The 15,798-nt window shown below is 43.9% G+C and overlaps 1 long non-coding RNA gene across 2 annotated transcripts; it reads right to left on the bottom strand.

The window, feature by feature from the left end:
* Window positions 1–2,561: 2,561 nt before the first annotated feature.
* On the bottom strand, window positions 2,562–14,620 carry LOC130453909 (uncharacterized). Of its 2 annotated transcripts, XR_008911576.1 has the most exons (5): window positions 14,010–14,620; window positions 12,904–13,074; window positions 10,609–10,738; window positions 4,039–8,927; window positions 2,563–3,070 (listed from the first exon to the last, which is right to left on the bottom strand). It is a non-coding gene; the product is annotated as an uncharacterized LOC130453909 (long non-coding RNA). The 2 variants fall into 2 exon arrangements; XR_008911575.1 differs by having other exon boundaries at window positions 2,562–3,070; window positions 4,039–10,738.
* Window positions 14,621–15,798: the final 1,178 nt, after the last annotated feature.

The following is a 15,798-nucleotide window of genomic DNA, read 5'->3' as shown; positions in this document are numbered from 1 at the left end:
TGGAAATGAGAGTGAAGAGCAAGACAGAGGACTAATCTGATCCTTTCTTGGCACTTCAGGAAGTATATAGGAAGAAACACCTAGTACTAGATAGAGTAGCCAGGGCTAAACAATCTTTTAGGGAGGTTTAGTCAGGTTTCCAGTAACCCAAGAAGATGGAAAGAGTTTGAAGGGAAGAAATGTAGGATTCTAGAGTTTGTTGGCAATAGACTGAAGAGTCCATGGGATATAATGACGCATGAAATGGCATGAATGATGGAAGGGTTCATAGAGATGAGAGTATGATGAGAGATCAAACAGAGAGAGACAGAGGGAGGGAGGGAGGGAGGGGGGAAGAAAGAGAGAAAGAAAGAGAGAGGGAGAGAGACAGAGACAGAGAGACAGACAGAGATAGACAGAGGGGGAGAGAGACAGAGAGAGAGACAGAGAGATAGAGAGAGAGACAGAGAGAGAGGAGGGAGAGAGAGAGAGAAAGAGGGGGGATAAAGAGAGAGAGACAGAGAGAGGGAGAGAGACAGAGAGAGACAAAGACAGAGCCAGAGAGACAGACAGAGACAGAGAGATGGAGAGAGGGGGAGAGAGACAGAGACAGACAGACAGACAGAGAGGAAGGGAGAGAGAAAGAGATTTTCATGTTGGCAAATGATGACTGACATATGTGGATAAAGGGAGTGAGAAATGTTAACTGACCTCTTTTGGATGAGGAATGGCCAGTCTTTAGAGTCAGTCACCCTCTAGAATCCTGCAATGAGTGAGCATGAAGTCAGTGCAGGGCCACCATGCTGTAAACCTTAAAATTTCACAGACTTATGAATGTTAAAAATTTTACTCCACATTGAGGAATCCTCAAATTCCCTACTGAGAAACATTCCCCTTTTTGATGTGAGAACTCGCCAGGATCAGAAATGGGAGGACCTCTACTCCAACCGTACTTAAGAATGCTTTAGGGCAGAAAACTCCTTGCTAAACAATGAAAGTACTTGGACCCATGCTTATAATAAGGCAAGGAGTTCTTCAAGTCAGACCTGTTTTTAGAATTGATACAATGGTATGCTAGGTACCTAAAAGGGTCTGGCAAGTTTTCTCTTGATGAGATTAGCTAACTCAGCTGTGTTTTTCTCTAGTTCAGACTTACTGAGGAGATTGGTCGACTTAGCAGGAATTTAGATGGGCAGTCCTTTGGAAAGCGTCTACAGTGATTGGTGGATGTAGGGACTTAGGGGAGGTGGCATGGGAGAAAAACCCCTATATAAGAAAAAGCAGAATCTCTTGATATATCCTTTTGGAGAAATCCTTTTGGAGGATCTCTGATGAGGACCACTTGGGAAGAATCTCTTGAGAGAGGCTCTGGAGAAGGGAAGCTCTTGGAGGACAATCTCTAAGGAGGTCTTGATGGAGCTCTCTCTGGTGAAGTCAGCTGAGATGGAGCTGGCCTGGTGTCACTAGAATCCTTGTTTAGGCAGACCTTGTGGTGAGTGTTAAAAGACTGACTGACTGATTCTCTCTCTTAAGACTCAGGTCTAGGCCATATTGGCTTGAGGCCCTTCATAATTATTCCTTTCCTACTCTTTCTCTCTTTCTCTAATTCCTCATTATATTATTAATTAAAAATCTCTATAAAACCCAGTTGACTTGGGTCTTTGAATATTTGGGAATATTTCCCTGGCGACCACCTTATATTTGATTTAAAAACCAAGACACTGTAGTGAAACATATTTTCTGCGGTCAAATTTACTCACCCTCTCTTATATCTATCACAATTTATATCTTCCACCATTTTAACTCACTACAGTTTATGGGCTTCACTGTTTTAAATCTCACAATGCCTCTACTGCTCTGGTGGCAGAGAAAGAATAAGGTGATGACCCAGGTCCCTGGGAGATGGGCTGAACTGTTCCACATCCATTTTGGATTCCTATCCCAAGATGACAAGGGATGAGGAACATCCTGGAGGGCCCCTGCACTCAGCTTCTAATATCTGAGCCCCAGGATTCAAAGACTCCTGACCTACCTTAGATGCTTGGGATTTGGGAATGACTTAAAATCAAGTAGGCATTGTTGCCTTGTATGTGTATAAGCTGAGCTGGCTAAGATGCTGCAAAGACCGCATATGACATCATTTCTTGGACACTTGGACATTCAAGCCTTGGAGGACTCTTGGAAAACACTAGCAGACAGACCACTGCAAAAATAAGTGTATCCAGGCTCTAATGTCTACTGCAGAAAAATGGAGGTTTGTAACAAACTCCCCTAGATCCATATTCAATTGACTTCTATGAGAAGGTGGGCACAGTGTAGGTATAATAAGAAATACATTGGAAAAAGGGAGTCAGTCTCATGGAAGCCCCAGTCTAGTATTAGCTTCTTAAGGGAAGGGATTGGTGGTTATATACTTGGTTGTCAACTCTACCCCAACTACCCTCCCCATGTATCCTATATTTCAAGCATACCCATGTACTAGTGGGGGATCAGGAGCCATAGCTTGAGAGGCCTAAGAGAGAGGGGGGGGGGACAGATAAATAGAAGCACCACTTCCTCTCCCAGGCAGAGCTACACAAGGGAAGGTGGAAGCCTGGATCAATGTCCAGAGCGGAAAGGTAAAGAGGAAATCCCCTTCAGTCTCCGGTTTCTGGTTTCTTCCCTGGATGGATATTATCTTGATCCCCTTAGTACATTAGAAGAATAAGATGTTCAGTTCTTCTGAATTAATAAGGTCCATTTATTATTTTGATATCCAGGAATGGTAGGCTAAGGGAAGAGGGAAAATTAGGAAGTCCCTAATTCTATTTTAACCTAAATTCCCTTCAGGGGTGAGGGCTCAGGTCTGGGGTCCTGAGTCCCTGAGGACCGACCACCAACTGTTGTGGAGTCAGACTGGTGTAATTTCCTAATATAGAGATACGGCTTTTGAAGATATCAATGGAAAATCTTGTGGGTGGATGGATAGTCTCTTGTCTTCCCCCAAGGGAAAAAGTCTCTACCCACCACTACTGAGGAAGGATGGCTAATCTGATTTCTTCAGATCGATGAGGGCTCACAGCAGGTTAAGCTCAGCAAGTTGCTCTTCTCCCTTTCAGATCAGAAGAGAAAAAGAAGCCCTCTTTAACTGTCCATCTGCTTTTCTTGGCTAGAGGTTCTAGCCCCATCCCCTGCTGCCAGCAAAGTTCCATTCTCTTCCTGCATAAGGTTTCCTTGTAGACCAAGTCCTTGCTTTGCAGTCTGTACCTCTCTCATCCACACCAGCCTAATAGCTTCTCCCCCAGCACTTGACATCCCATTCCCTACCCTTGGTTTCTGTAGCCTGGGACTAGAACACTCTCCCCTCTGCACCTTAGCCTTTTAGGATCCCTAGCTGGACTTCAAGGCTCAGGAAAAGATCTCCTCCTTCCACAAGGTCTTATCTCCCCACTGAACTCCTGTGACTCTCCATTTCCTTTGTATATTTTTTATGTTGGCTTATGGGTGGATATATTGCCTCCCTCAGCACTAGAGCATCTCAGCACTTCTCCCACTGTAGTGCCCCTCTGTCTTGTTGTACCCCTCCCCCAGTGGGGAGTTCTTTTCAGGGCTTCCATTTTGGGGGATAGCCCCAGAGCAGATATGCTTCAGTCTCTTTCTCCTCCCCCATCCTCCTGCTTCTGACTTAAGGTCTCTGCCCTCATGCTCTCCCTGGTAGAATGGAGCTCCTTGAGGGCAGCTTCCATCTTTCTATTTATTTGTATTTGTATTCCCAGTGCTTAGACTAGAACATAGTAAGCTCTTGGTAAATGTTTGTTACAGCCAGATGGTGTAGTGGATAAAGCACTGGGCTTGGAATCAGGAATATTCATCTTTATGAGTTCAAATATAGCCTCAAATAGTTACTAGTTGTGTGACCCTGGGCAAGTCATTTAACCCTGTTGGTCTCAGTGTCCTCATCTGTAAAAAGAGCTGGAGAAGAAGATGGCAAACCATTCCAGCATCTTTGCCAAGAAAACTCCAAATGGGGTCATGAAGTCTGAGACACAACTGAAATGACTGAACATCAAATCTACCCACCTTGCAGTAGACTGTAAGCTCCTCAAGGGCAAGGACTATTTTCATTTTTGTCATTGTATCACCAATGCCTGGGTTCACTGCAGATATTGATCAAAGGCTCAATGGACTGAACTGAATTCAGAATGAAAAAATAAAAGTGGCCAAAAGCTGATAGACAACTCACCAGAGTCACCTCCTGTTCAACCTGAGAACTTTGAAAAGAAAGCCAGACGTTATCAGATGTTACAAGTGCCAAACTACATCGTGGGGGAAAAAATGAAATTGATTTGTTTTATCCAACAGGAAACAACTGACTGCTAACATGGGAGTCATCTCAAAACCAGCTATCTGTTTACAGGCAAATTATCAACAGGCTAGAGCCAAGGTCAAAGTCAATACCAAATTAAAAGGAAAGATAAATAGGAGGGAATTGTGTGCAATTACAAGAACTCTAGTATAACATATTTGCTCAATGAATGAGTAAATGAATGACTGAATGAGTGTATGAATGAATGAAAAAGCATTACTTAAGCACTTACTTTGTGCCAAGCATTATGCTAAACATTGGGTTTATGAGATTTCCTAAACTGCTCATCTACTTCCTCCTTCTGCCCAGGTGGTCTATAGATTGTTACATTACCCTTCACCCAAGAGCTCCATTGTTCTTCCTTGTTCTGGCTTCTGTAGATCCCCCTGAGAGTATATATTCTATAATACATAGTGCTTTTCTGCAGTATTTCCTTGACCTGTCCTGTTCTGTTTGTAACTTTCAGAACTCTGTTCCAGTTATGTGTGCCATCCCACAAAATTTCGAGGTTGCCTATGGAATTAGTCCTCCCACCCCAAGAATATCTGAGCATATTATGAGGATTAGGGACCCTGAAGTGTGGGAAAGGTGCTCCCCTCAGACCTCTAAGATTAAGTTTGCCTCTTTGCAGAAGGATTTCTAGGACAATTTGCTTATCACCTGTTCTTCGTATATTTTTGTACAGGTATCCGAGGCTATGTATTTTCTTGTTCTCTCTTTTTTTGGTTTTTATCTTCTTGGAATTCTGGCCACCTCTATTTCTTGGGGGATAGAGTGAATGCGCTATGTGGCCTCTGAAGTCCCTCTAGTTCTAGATTAATGATGCTGGCTAGCATTTAAGGTTTGTAAAGCACTTATATGTATATATCACTTAATATTTTAATAGTTTATATATGTTATATCACTTACTTCTCCTAATGCCCCCATGAGATAAGTCCTATCCCTATTTTAAGGTAATATCCCCATTTTATAGATGAAGACATGGAGAATTATAGATATATCATAAGATCCAGATCACTATTTTATTGAGGCTTCTTACCTCTATTATTATCCATAAGAAAATCTATTTACAGGGACAGCTAGGTAGATAATGTATCAGGCCTGGGGTCAGGAGGAACTGGGTTCAAATTTGACTCCAAACACTTCCTAACTGAATGACCCTGGGTAAGTCACTTAATCTTGATTGCCAGCCCTTGCTGCTCTTTTGTCTTAGAATTGACACAAAGACATAAGGTAAGGATTTTTAAAAATCCATTTGCTCAGCAAGACATGAACAGACACTTTGAGGTTCTTTTTTTTTTAAGTTTGACATTTGAAAAGGACAAAATTTTGAGTACTTCCAGGTGCAAACATTCCTAGTCATTGATAAATATCAGAACTTTGGAGATGAATGCATTTCCTCCTAGTGGAATCCATTGACTCCAAGAACAGCAAAAGAGAAGGAACTGTTCCCTCGGGACCAAAGCAGGGGCTTTTAAGCTAACAGACAAAATCTTTCAATGTGTTAGCAACATTTTTCTTCTGATTTACCATTTACCCTTTGAATGCTGATGAAACATGGGTTCCAGAGGACGCGGGAGAGCAGGAATAAATCCGTTTCTTTCTGATGCTTCCAATAGAATGTCGCTCTTGCTTAGAATCCAAGAATGTCCCCAAGAAGCAAGGCCTGGGCTTCATCTGTGACTGGCCGGCACACCATGGAGACATTGTGCTATAAAAGTGTCTCCTCTCATTTGCAGGAAAAACGAATGGCATTATGGCCAGGAAATGGCCCCCATGAAAGGAAACTTGGGGAACCTGGAAAAGCCATTTGAGCAGGCAGTCTTTTCAAGCATAATTCCCAAGTCCATTAGCCTCATTAGCTAGAATCAATGGCATGAAACATTAGGCCTTTCTAAAGACTCATAAAATGTGAAATAGTATCAATTCATCTCTGAGTGTGGAATCACGGCTTTGTCCAAGGTTTCAGCTACGTTCCTCCTCCAGATGCCATCTCCCCCCACCACACACATATCCCTTGTTTAATTCCTACCCTGGGCTAAGTGTAAAACTCTTGTAACCCAGAATGAGAACTGAAAAGAAAGCCAAACTATTTTTGGGGGGTCTTAAATGTTAATGCTTCGATTCATAGATTGCTCCATCCTAGTGGAACTCATTCTGTTCCCCTCCTCCCCCCACTCCTCCAAGGTTCCCCATTTCTGTTGAGTGAGGGCATCGCCATCTTTAGGCCATCCCCATTTGTACCCTCACTTCTATATTGGCGATCCTGGGGCCGCGTAGAGACTATGGTGTATAATAAATAAGAACTTAGAAAATATCTGAGTGATTAATTGGTCATTAACACTTCCAGCCCCCTCCAGGTTCCATATCACTGCAAATCTTGCTGAGCTACATAACACCGTTGCGGTCCATCCTCTCTTCTCCACACACACAACCCCAGGCTTAGTCCAGGAACTCAGTATCTCTCACTTTGACCATTCTGATGGGGATCTCTCTCTTCAATCTCTCCCTTCTCTGATCTTTTATCCATATACTTGCCAACTTGAGATTCTTTTTTAAAAGATCGGACCCTGTCACTCCCTTCATTCCCCCATGGTTTCTGGGATACAGTGGAAAAATCCCCAGCCTAATATTTAAATTCCAGCCCCATCTGGATCCCATCTGCCTCTCTATCCTGTTGGGCATTCGTCCCCTCCACTCATGCTGGATCCAATCCAGGATAACCTGTTTCTTTTGTGAAACTTCTCCCATCTCCATCCCTTTCCAATGTGTCCTTCATCCCTAGAAAGCTCTCTTGCCTTAGCCTTGAGCTTTGGAATACCACTTCCCTTCAAAACCAAGCTCCAGGGAGCAGCTGGGTAGAGAGAGCCAGGTCTAGAGACAGGAGGTCCTCCGTTCAAATACGGCTTCAGACACTTCCTAGCTGTGTGACCCTGGGCAAGTCACTTGACCCCCATTGCCTAGCCCTTACCTCTCTTCTATCTTGGAACCAATACATAGTATTGATTCTAAGAAGGAAAAGGTTAAAAAAAAAAGCTCTAAGGCTACCTTCTGTAGGAGACCTTCATGGATTCCCCCTAGCTATTAGTGCCTCCCTCTTCCACAACTACCTTGAATTCCTTTTATATATGTTCTGAAGGTACTTACTTATACACATATGTGGCTCCCTTGTTAGAATGGGGGTTCCTCGAGGGTGCAAATGATTTCACTTTTTTGAACTCTTAGCATTTATCGTGGTAACTGGTATACAATAAGTGCTTACTAAATGCTTGTAGCTTGATTGACTAAATGTCAAATATAGGAGTTGTATTTGGCTGGCAAACATCACTTTCTCCCTTTTTTGACCATGATTCTAAACTATGTCTTCCTTGGTCCTTCTTCCCTACTCCTCCACTTTTTTCTCAGTCTATTGTGTAAATAGAATTTTGTACCCTTGGACTTCATTTTCCAGAATCCCTTTCCTTTTTCGTCCCCACATTGCATCCTTACGTTTGGGTGAGAAAAGTTTGCTGAAACCCCACCTTTTTTTTCTTCCCCTGCTTACCCCCAACTGTGATCAGTTTCTCTCTCTCTCTCTCTCTCTCTCTCTCTCTCTCTCTCTCTCTCTCTCTCTGTCTGTCTCTGTCTGTCTCTGTCTCTCTGTCTCTGTCTCTGTCTCTGTCTCTCCTCTCTCTGTCTCTCTCTGTCTCTGTCTCTGTCTCTGTCTCTGTCTCTCTGTCTCTATCTCTCTGTCTCTGTCTCTCTCTCTCCTCTCTGTCTGTCTCTCTCTCTCTTTCTCTCTCTCTGTCTGTCTGTCTCTCTGTCTGTCTCTGTCTCTCTGTCTTTGTCTCTGTCTCTGTCTCTGTCTCTCTCCTCTCTCTTTCTCTCTCTCCTCTCTGTCTCTCTCTCTCCTCTCTGTCTCTCTCTCCTATCTGTCTCTCTCTCTCTCCCTTTCTCTGTCTGTCTGTCTGTCTGCTTGTCTGTCTGTCTGTCTCTCTCTCCTCTCTGTCTCTCCTCTCTGTCTGTCTGTCTGTCTGTCTGTCTCTGTCTCTCTGTCTCTGTCTCTGTCTCTCTCCTCTCTCTCTCTCTCTGTCTCTCTCTCTGCCTCTGTCTCTCTGTCTCTCTCTCTGTCTCTGTCTCTCCTCTCTGTCTCTCTCTCACTCCCCCTCACAGTTTTTATTTTCTCTACTTCAAGTTATTATTAATAAGTAAGATTCTTAGAAAATATAATATTTGGTGTATTGGATATAATTTTTAATCTTACGCTATGAACTTGAGATGGGTAGTGGGTATCCCTTCTCCTGGGCAGCTAGATAGCATGGTAGGTAGATAGGTAGATAGTGCAGGACCTGGAGACAGGAAGACTCGAGTTCAAAACTGACTCCAGACACTAACTAGCTGTGTGACCCTGGGCAAGTCATTTAACCCTGTTAGTCTCAGTTTCCTTACCTGGAAAATGAGCTGGAGAAGGAATGGCAAACTACTCCAGGGTCTTTGCCAAGAAAGTCCCAAATGGGGTCACAAAGAGTCAGACATGACTGAAAAAATGACTAACAACAAATAATGTCTACTCATTGCTTACTGTGGCTCTCTGTTATGTGGGATCCCATTCACATGTGAAGATCTAGGAAGAAAATGGAAGGAGGGAGTGATTGGAAATGAATATCTCCATCTAGGGTTGCTTCATTTCCTTTCTTTTTCACTTTATTCCATGGCAAATAAACAATGAATCTTTGAGTGTATTCTAGTGACATTGTGGAGATACAAACCACAAGATTGGGCAACTGATTGGATTTGTGGGGAGAGCAGGAAGTCGAGGAAGAGACCAGGATTGCAAATCTCAGTGACTGGAAGGATAAGGGTGCCCTCTGGTTCCCAGAATACATTTTCCCTTTGGAAGATGATAGTATATTGGAATTTCCACGATAGCTCCTCTCCTCCTTATTCCCACTGACTTATCATGAAAACACAGACAATGACAGTATTATCCCCTCTTAATGGAGTGCCTCCCACAACCTTCCATTCCTCCTCTTCTTTTTTTTTAATTGTTTTTAAACCCTTAACTTCCATTTTAAAATCTATGCTATTGGTTCCAAGGCAGATTAGTAAGGGCTAGGCAATTGGAGTGAAGTGACTTGGCCAGGTTCACACAGTTAAGTTCAGATTTGAACCTAGGATTTCCTATCTTGAGGCTTGGCTCTTTTTCCACCAAGCTCCTTAGTTGTCCCCATCCACCCCCTTCTAAGAAAAGGGAAAGTCCCCCCCCACCATCCCAAAGTCTGACTAGCCAGAAGAATGACTCAAATATGAGATATGTTAGAGAAGTTATAACTAGGTTAGAGTGATGGGGACTTTTCCCCAAGGGACCAAAATTTAGAGGGTGCTGACAGTAATTGTGATCATTCAGCAGGCAGAAACTACAAAGCCTAGTCCCCTGTTAGCAAGAATATTCAAACCAGGGGGCAGCTGGGTGGCTCAGTGGATTGAGAGTCAGGCCTAGAGATGGGCGGTCCTGGGTTCAAATCTGACCTCAGACACTTCCCAGCTGTGTGACCCTGGACAAGTCACTTAACCCTCATTGCCCAGCCCTTACTGCCCTTCTGCCTTGGAACCAATATCTAAGGCAGAAGATAAGGTTTGTTTATTTTAAAGTACAAGTAACAAGAAGCCCAGAGAGACTTTACCCTTTTTCTTTTCTGTTGGACTAAGCCCTCCCTTTGGACCATACAAAGTACAGGGATTTGTCCTGTCGTCCATCCAAGTCCTCCTGCCCCACAGAGCTCAAGTTCATAGTCCCCGATTCTCCTCCTTTACCGGCTCCCTGCATTGTCCCATGTGCAAATTGCTAACTTCATTACAGAAAATGGGAATTCCAACCTCCCAAGTCAAACTCATAGGATCACAGATTCGGAATTGGAATTGGAAGCCTTTAGCGGTCCCATTCAGACCTGCCATTTTACAAGGACAGCACCTCCAGCGAGGTTAAATAAGATCACACAACTAATAAAGCTCTGAGGCAGGACTTGAACCCAGCTCTGCCTCACTTCAAGTCGCGTGTCTGGCTCTCATTACAAGAAAGGAGATGCCTGCCCTTCTATGAGGGGGCACTCATCCCCTCAGGCCCATGGCATGAGGACCGAGAATGGGGCGGGATGCCCATCGAAGACGAGTTGCGAGGGAAATCCATTCTTCCCCCAAGTCTACCTGTTTTCACGAATGTGTCTCCAGCCCTTTAATGTGGCTGAGCTCCACTTTTTGTTCCTGAACAACCAGCCTCATTCACTCAGCAGAACTTTCTTTGCTACCTTTCGAAAGATGCTGGTGGGTAAACAACAGTTAACTTGTCCTCTTCGTCCAGTTCAGGAAGCCAGAAGCTCCTCGCTCTTCCTGTGTGGCTGCCAGGGGAGGAAGGACCCCGTCCATAATCCCAGGTCACTAGAGAGTAACAACAGGCGTGTGTCAAGGATTTCAGAGTCAGTAAAGGCTGTGTTTCTGTACACACACACGCACACGCGCACACACGCACACACACACACTCACACGCACACACACACACACACACGCACACACACCAAATCACTCCTCTGTGCCATGTAGTAACCCCGAGTCAGTCCAGGAAAATCTTATTCATATTAACCATGAGTCATGGGAGCAGAGGTCTCGAGCTGGACGGGACTTTAGAAAACACTGAAGTGCACACTCCAGGGCTCCCAGGGCTCCCTCTTCCTCCACACCCCACCACATTGCACTTTATTTACTTTGTATTTATATTCTCTGTTTCCGAAGAAATTCTTTTTAGTCGTTGAGACAGCCCGCCATTTATTAGTGAGAGCCACGTTAATAATGGATCGTATTAGCCAGTAGCCGTGGCTAACAACTAATCCTGGTTATTAATAATGATAGCATTTATATGGTACTTTGGGCTTTACAAAGCGCTTTGCTCCTATTGTCCCATATTTTAAGTCTTTGTCAATATGTGCTTAGAATTCTTTTATGTTTGTTTGTTTTTACCTCTGCTTTGGAATAAATACTAAGTATTGGTTTTGGGGCAGAAGAATGATAAAGTCTAGGTGATGGGGGTTAAGTGACTTGGCCAGGGTCACTCGCCTAGGAAGTGCCAGATGGTAGAACTGAATCTAGAACATTTCATCTCTACTCATTGACCCAACTAGCTGGAATCTTTTGTGTTTTAAGCCTTCTTTCATTTGGAGGAAAGAAAAAGTGGTCTGGTCTCAGATGCCTAACTAGCTATGCAACCCTGAACAAGTCACTCAACCCCATTTGCCTCAGGTTTCTCATCTGTCAAAATGAGTTGGAGGAGGAAATGGCAAACCACTCTAGTATCTCTGCCAAGAAAACCCCAAATGGGGCCATGAAGAGTCAGACACAACTGGTTTGCCTCAGTTTCCTCATCTGTCAAACGAGCAGGAGAAGGAAATGGCTAACCACATCAGTGTCTCTGCCAAGAAAACCCCAAATGGGGTTATGAAGAGTCAGACACAACTGGTTTGCCTCAGTTTCCTCATCTGTCAAACAAGCAGGAGAAGGAAATGGCCAACAACATCAGTGTCTCTGGCCAAGAAAACCCCAAATGGGGTCATAGTCAGACACAACTGGTTTGCCTCAGTTTCCTCATCTGTCAAACAAGCAGAAGAAGGAAATGGCCAACCACATCAGTGTCTCTGCCAAGAAAACCCCAAATGGGGTCATGAAGAGTCAGACACAACTGGTTTGCCTCAGTTTCCTCATCTGTCAAACAAGCAGGAGAAGGAAATGGCCAACCACTCTGGTGTCTCTTCCAAGAAAACTCCAAACGGGATCATGAAGAGTCAGATATGACTGAAACCACTCAACAACAAAATACTTGAACCACATTATACATTGAATGCCTTTTTGATTCCTTTTGGGAAGACGTTGGCCATGAACCAAACCTAAGCTTTAAGTGGTTTTCCCTGGCGGGGCTGTAAAGATCCTAAGAGTGTGTGGGGAAAGTCTGACCTCTCTCTTTAGAGGCCAGCTCCTCCTACACTGAACCCAGGCTGAGTGCGAGGCTACATCTAGTTTCCCTTAATGGGAAAAGGCACCCTCAGCGCCCCAGTCAGTGTCCTTCTGGTGTCACTCTTAACTATGTAAATCTTTAAGAGAAGAGATGTTGTGGAGATTGTGAAGTTTACGATTTTCTAGGGTGTAAAGAGGAAAACGTTGTTTCTTCCTGGTAGAAGAGAAGCATCTCGAGGGCAGGGACCTTTGTCCCTTTTCGTCTTTGGAGCCCCGGTTCCCAGCACAGTGCCCGGCACCCTGGAGGTCGTAGCATATCTGAACATGAGCCATATTTGATTTCTCGTTCTATTTTCCCGAAGAGTAACTCTGGGAGTACAAGCAAAAGGATGGTGGCTTCAGAGCTCAGCTCTCAAGACGGAGCCTGTCCATGGAAACCCAGAGCTTGGGATGCTCGAGTGTGGGGAGTCCTGGGTCCTACCAGTTTGTATAGAATGGCTGGGATTGGTGATCACAATAAGAACCATCTGGTGCTAGATTCAGAGCTATGAGGGACCTTAGAGGTCATTTAATTCAAACCCTGCAGGGAGGAAATGACTCACCTCGGGTCACACAGGAAGGAAATTGCTACGCCAGGATTTGAACACAGGTTTTCTGGCTTCAAACGCAGAGCTCTTTCCATTGTATCACATCACTCGTCATTCTCAATCATCTTCCTAATGTGATCATTGCCAGAAATGTTCTGACATTAGCCATAATTCATCCCTTAGAGTCTAATGTACAGGAGAAGAAAAGACCAGCCATCTGCTCAATTTATGCTTCGATCAGAGACAATAAGGTACGTCTCAAATGCTGGACCTGGAGTTTGGAAGACTTGGGTTCTAATTCTGTTTCCAGTAGCTATGGGACCAGACAATTCGCTTAATTACTCTCCGGACCTCAGTTTCTTCTCTAAAGTAGGGGAAACAGTTGCTCATAATAGCTACTTCATGGGGTTGTTGTAAGCATCAGATGAGATGCTCATAAAATGACCCACAAAACCTCAAAGGGTAGCTAGGACAGGGGTGAAATTTGGGACTCTACTGCTGTCAGGAATTCCCAGATGAGGAATGCCATCCTTATGCAGGAAGTTGACACTTCCCCGTAACATATAGTGGTGGGGTTTTGTTTTTGTTTTTTTAAATCTCTACTTTCTGTCTTAGTAACAACTCCAGGCAGACCAACAGCAAGGGCTAGGAAATTGGGGTAAAGTGACTTGCCTAGGGTCACACAGCTAGGAAGCATCTGAGGCCAGATTTGAACCCAGGTCATCCCAACTCCAGACCTGGCCTTCTATCCACTGAGCCACTTAGGTACCCCAAAATATAATGTTTTTGAAATATATATTTTCCAATTATGTGTAAAAACAATTTTTAACATTTTTTTAAATTTTGAGTTCCAAATTCTCTCCCTCTCTTGCCTTCCCCCTCAGTGAGAAGGCAAGAAATTTGATATAGATTATATAGAGCAGCACATTTTTAATATGCCCTTCCCTTCTATCTTAAAATTAATATTATGCATCCATTCCAAGGCAGAAAAGTGGTGAGCCCTAGGTAAATTGGATGAAGTGACTTACCTAGGATCACACTGCTAAAAAGTATCTAAGACTAGATTTGAACCCAGAACCTCCTATCTCTACTCCTGGATTTCTATCCACTGAGCCACTTACCTGCTCCCAACACAGTCTTAAAGAGTTGCATAGAGCATTCACCAAGTAGTTAGGAGACTTATTCAAGGTCACACAGCCAATAGATGTCAGGTGCAGAACTAGAATCCAGGCTTTCCTGGTCCTGAGACTGGCTCTCTCTCTCTGTAAACCAGAAATTGCTATGTAAATGTCAGTTATTTCTTGAGATTACCCATCTCTTGTGAACGCTTGGGCTGGCTATGATAATAATGAAAATAATAACAGTAGCTGGCATTTAAACAGCACTTCAAGGTTGGCAAAATGCTTTGCATTTGATCCTTGCAAAGACCCTGGGAAGTCGGTGCTATTATTATCCCTGATATACAGATGGAGAAATTGAGGCAGATAGCAACTAAGCCCATGTCACACTAGCTAGCAAGCGGTTAGGTTGGGATTTGAACCCAGGTCTTTGGGATGCCAAGTGCCACCCTAGCCTGGAAGCACCTCTGTTGGTAAGAATAACCCCTTGCCATAAATATGGACTAGGTGATGTGCTCTTTCCTCTGGGGAGGATTTGTCAGCCGGTTCTGGTTTCTGAGTGTTGAGAATGGAAACTGTGAGCCAGTGGAGTGTAAATTGGGCAGGCCATCACTCATTTCATTGGCTGAATTAGAAGTACAGATGAATCAGAAATGCCATGGAGACACATCTATTTTTTAAGCATTAACCTCTTTAAAAAATGGAATAAGCAAGGATTTATAGGATGTCGGGGCTTTAGGAAAGGTATAAACATTAGTGCGCCAAGCCAAGCTGGTGAAGGGTCACCGACAGGGGCTGGCTGACTCCTGGCATCTGTCGAGCCAGCACTTTTCTCAGCATCTTGGCAGCAGTTAAAGGACAAAATGCTCATCGGGAGGGAGAGGGCATGCTGACAAATAGGCATTGCAAAACAGCCTGGGATGTTTTAGGACAAGTTTATTGAACCTAAAATAGACTTTCTCCTCTCACTTTTTTCCCTTCGTTGGTCATCAGACTTAAAAACATACACATACACATAGTCTCATTCATGCCAAGAACGATTTCTGGGCCCCGGGGGCTGGTGAGACGCCATGTACTCTCCTTCACCCTCTTCTCTGCTATGGAGCCCCTCGTAGCTTTGGAGCTGAGCCTGCTGACTGATTTCAGTTCTAGGGGAGCCTGACCACCCAAAATCCCCCCATGGTCCATAGGGTATTGTTATTGTTGTTGTTCAGTTGTGTTTGACGCTCTGTCATCCTATTTGGGGTTCTCTTGGCCAAGATACTGGAATGGTTCACCATTTCCTTCTCCAGTTCATCTTAGAGATGAAGAAACTGAGGCAAACGTAACATGCCCAGAGTTATAGTGGCTGCAGCCAGACTTGAACTCATGAAGGTGAGTCTTCTTGTGTCTAAGTGCTCTGCCCACTGCACCACCTAAGCTGCCCTATTGTGGCTTTATAAGTACCAGAATATTCACACTCCTATTCAAAGGAAGCAGATCTCTAGGAACAAAGAAAACTCGTATACCTTTGAGACAGAACAAAATTAATGTAGTGAAAAGAATCCTGGATATGGAGTCAGAGAACTTAGATTCAGATTCTATCTTTGCCATTTCAGTGCTTAGCACAGTATCTGGGCAAACAGTAGGAGCCTAATAAATGTTTATTGAACAACTGATTGACTTTCAACCTGTGTGATATTGAGCAAGTCATTTCATCTCTTTGGGTCTCAGTTTCCTCATCTGTAGAACAAAGCAGATAGACCAGATGACAATGGCAGTCTTTGCATATGTATGTGTGTGTGTGCATATA

The sequence above is a fragment of the Monodelphis domestica genome, chromosome 4 (genome assembly GCF_027887165.1).
Source record: "Monodelphis domestica isolate mMonDom1 chromosome 4, mMonDom1.pri, whole genome shotgun sequence".
In the NCBI taxonomy this organism is placed as follows: domain Eukaryota; kingdom Metazoa; phylum Chordata; class Mammalia; order Didelphimorphia; family Didelphidae; genus Monodelphis; species Monodelphis domestica.
Note: the sequence above shows the minus strand (reverse complement) of the source record. Positions and strands in the feature narration are given on the sequence as shown.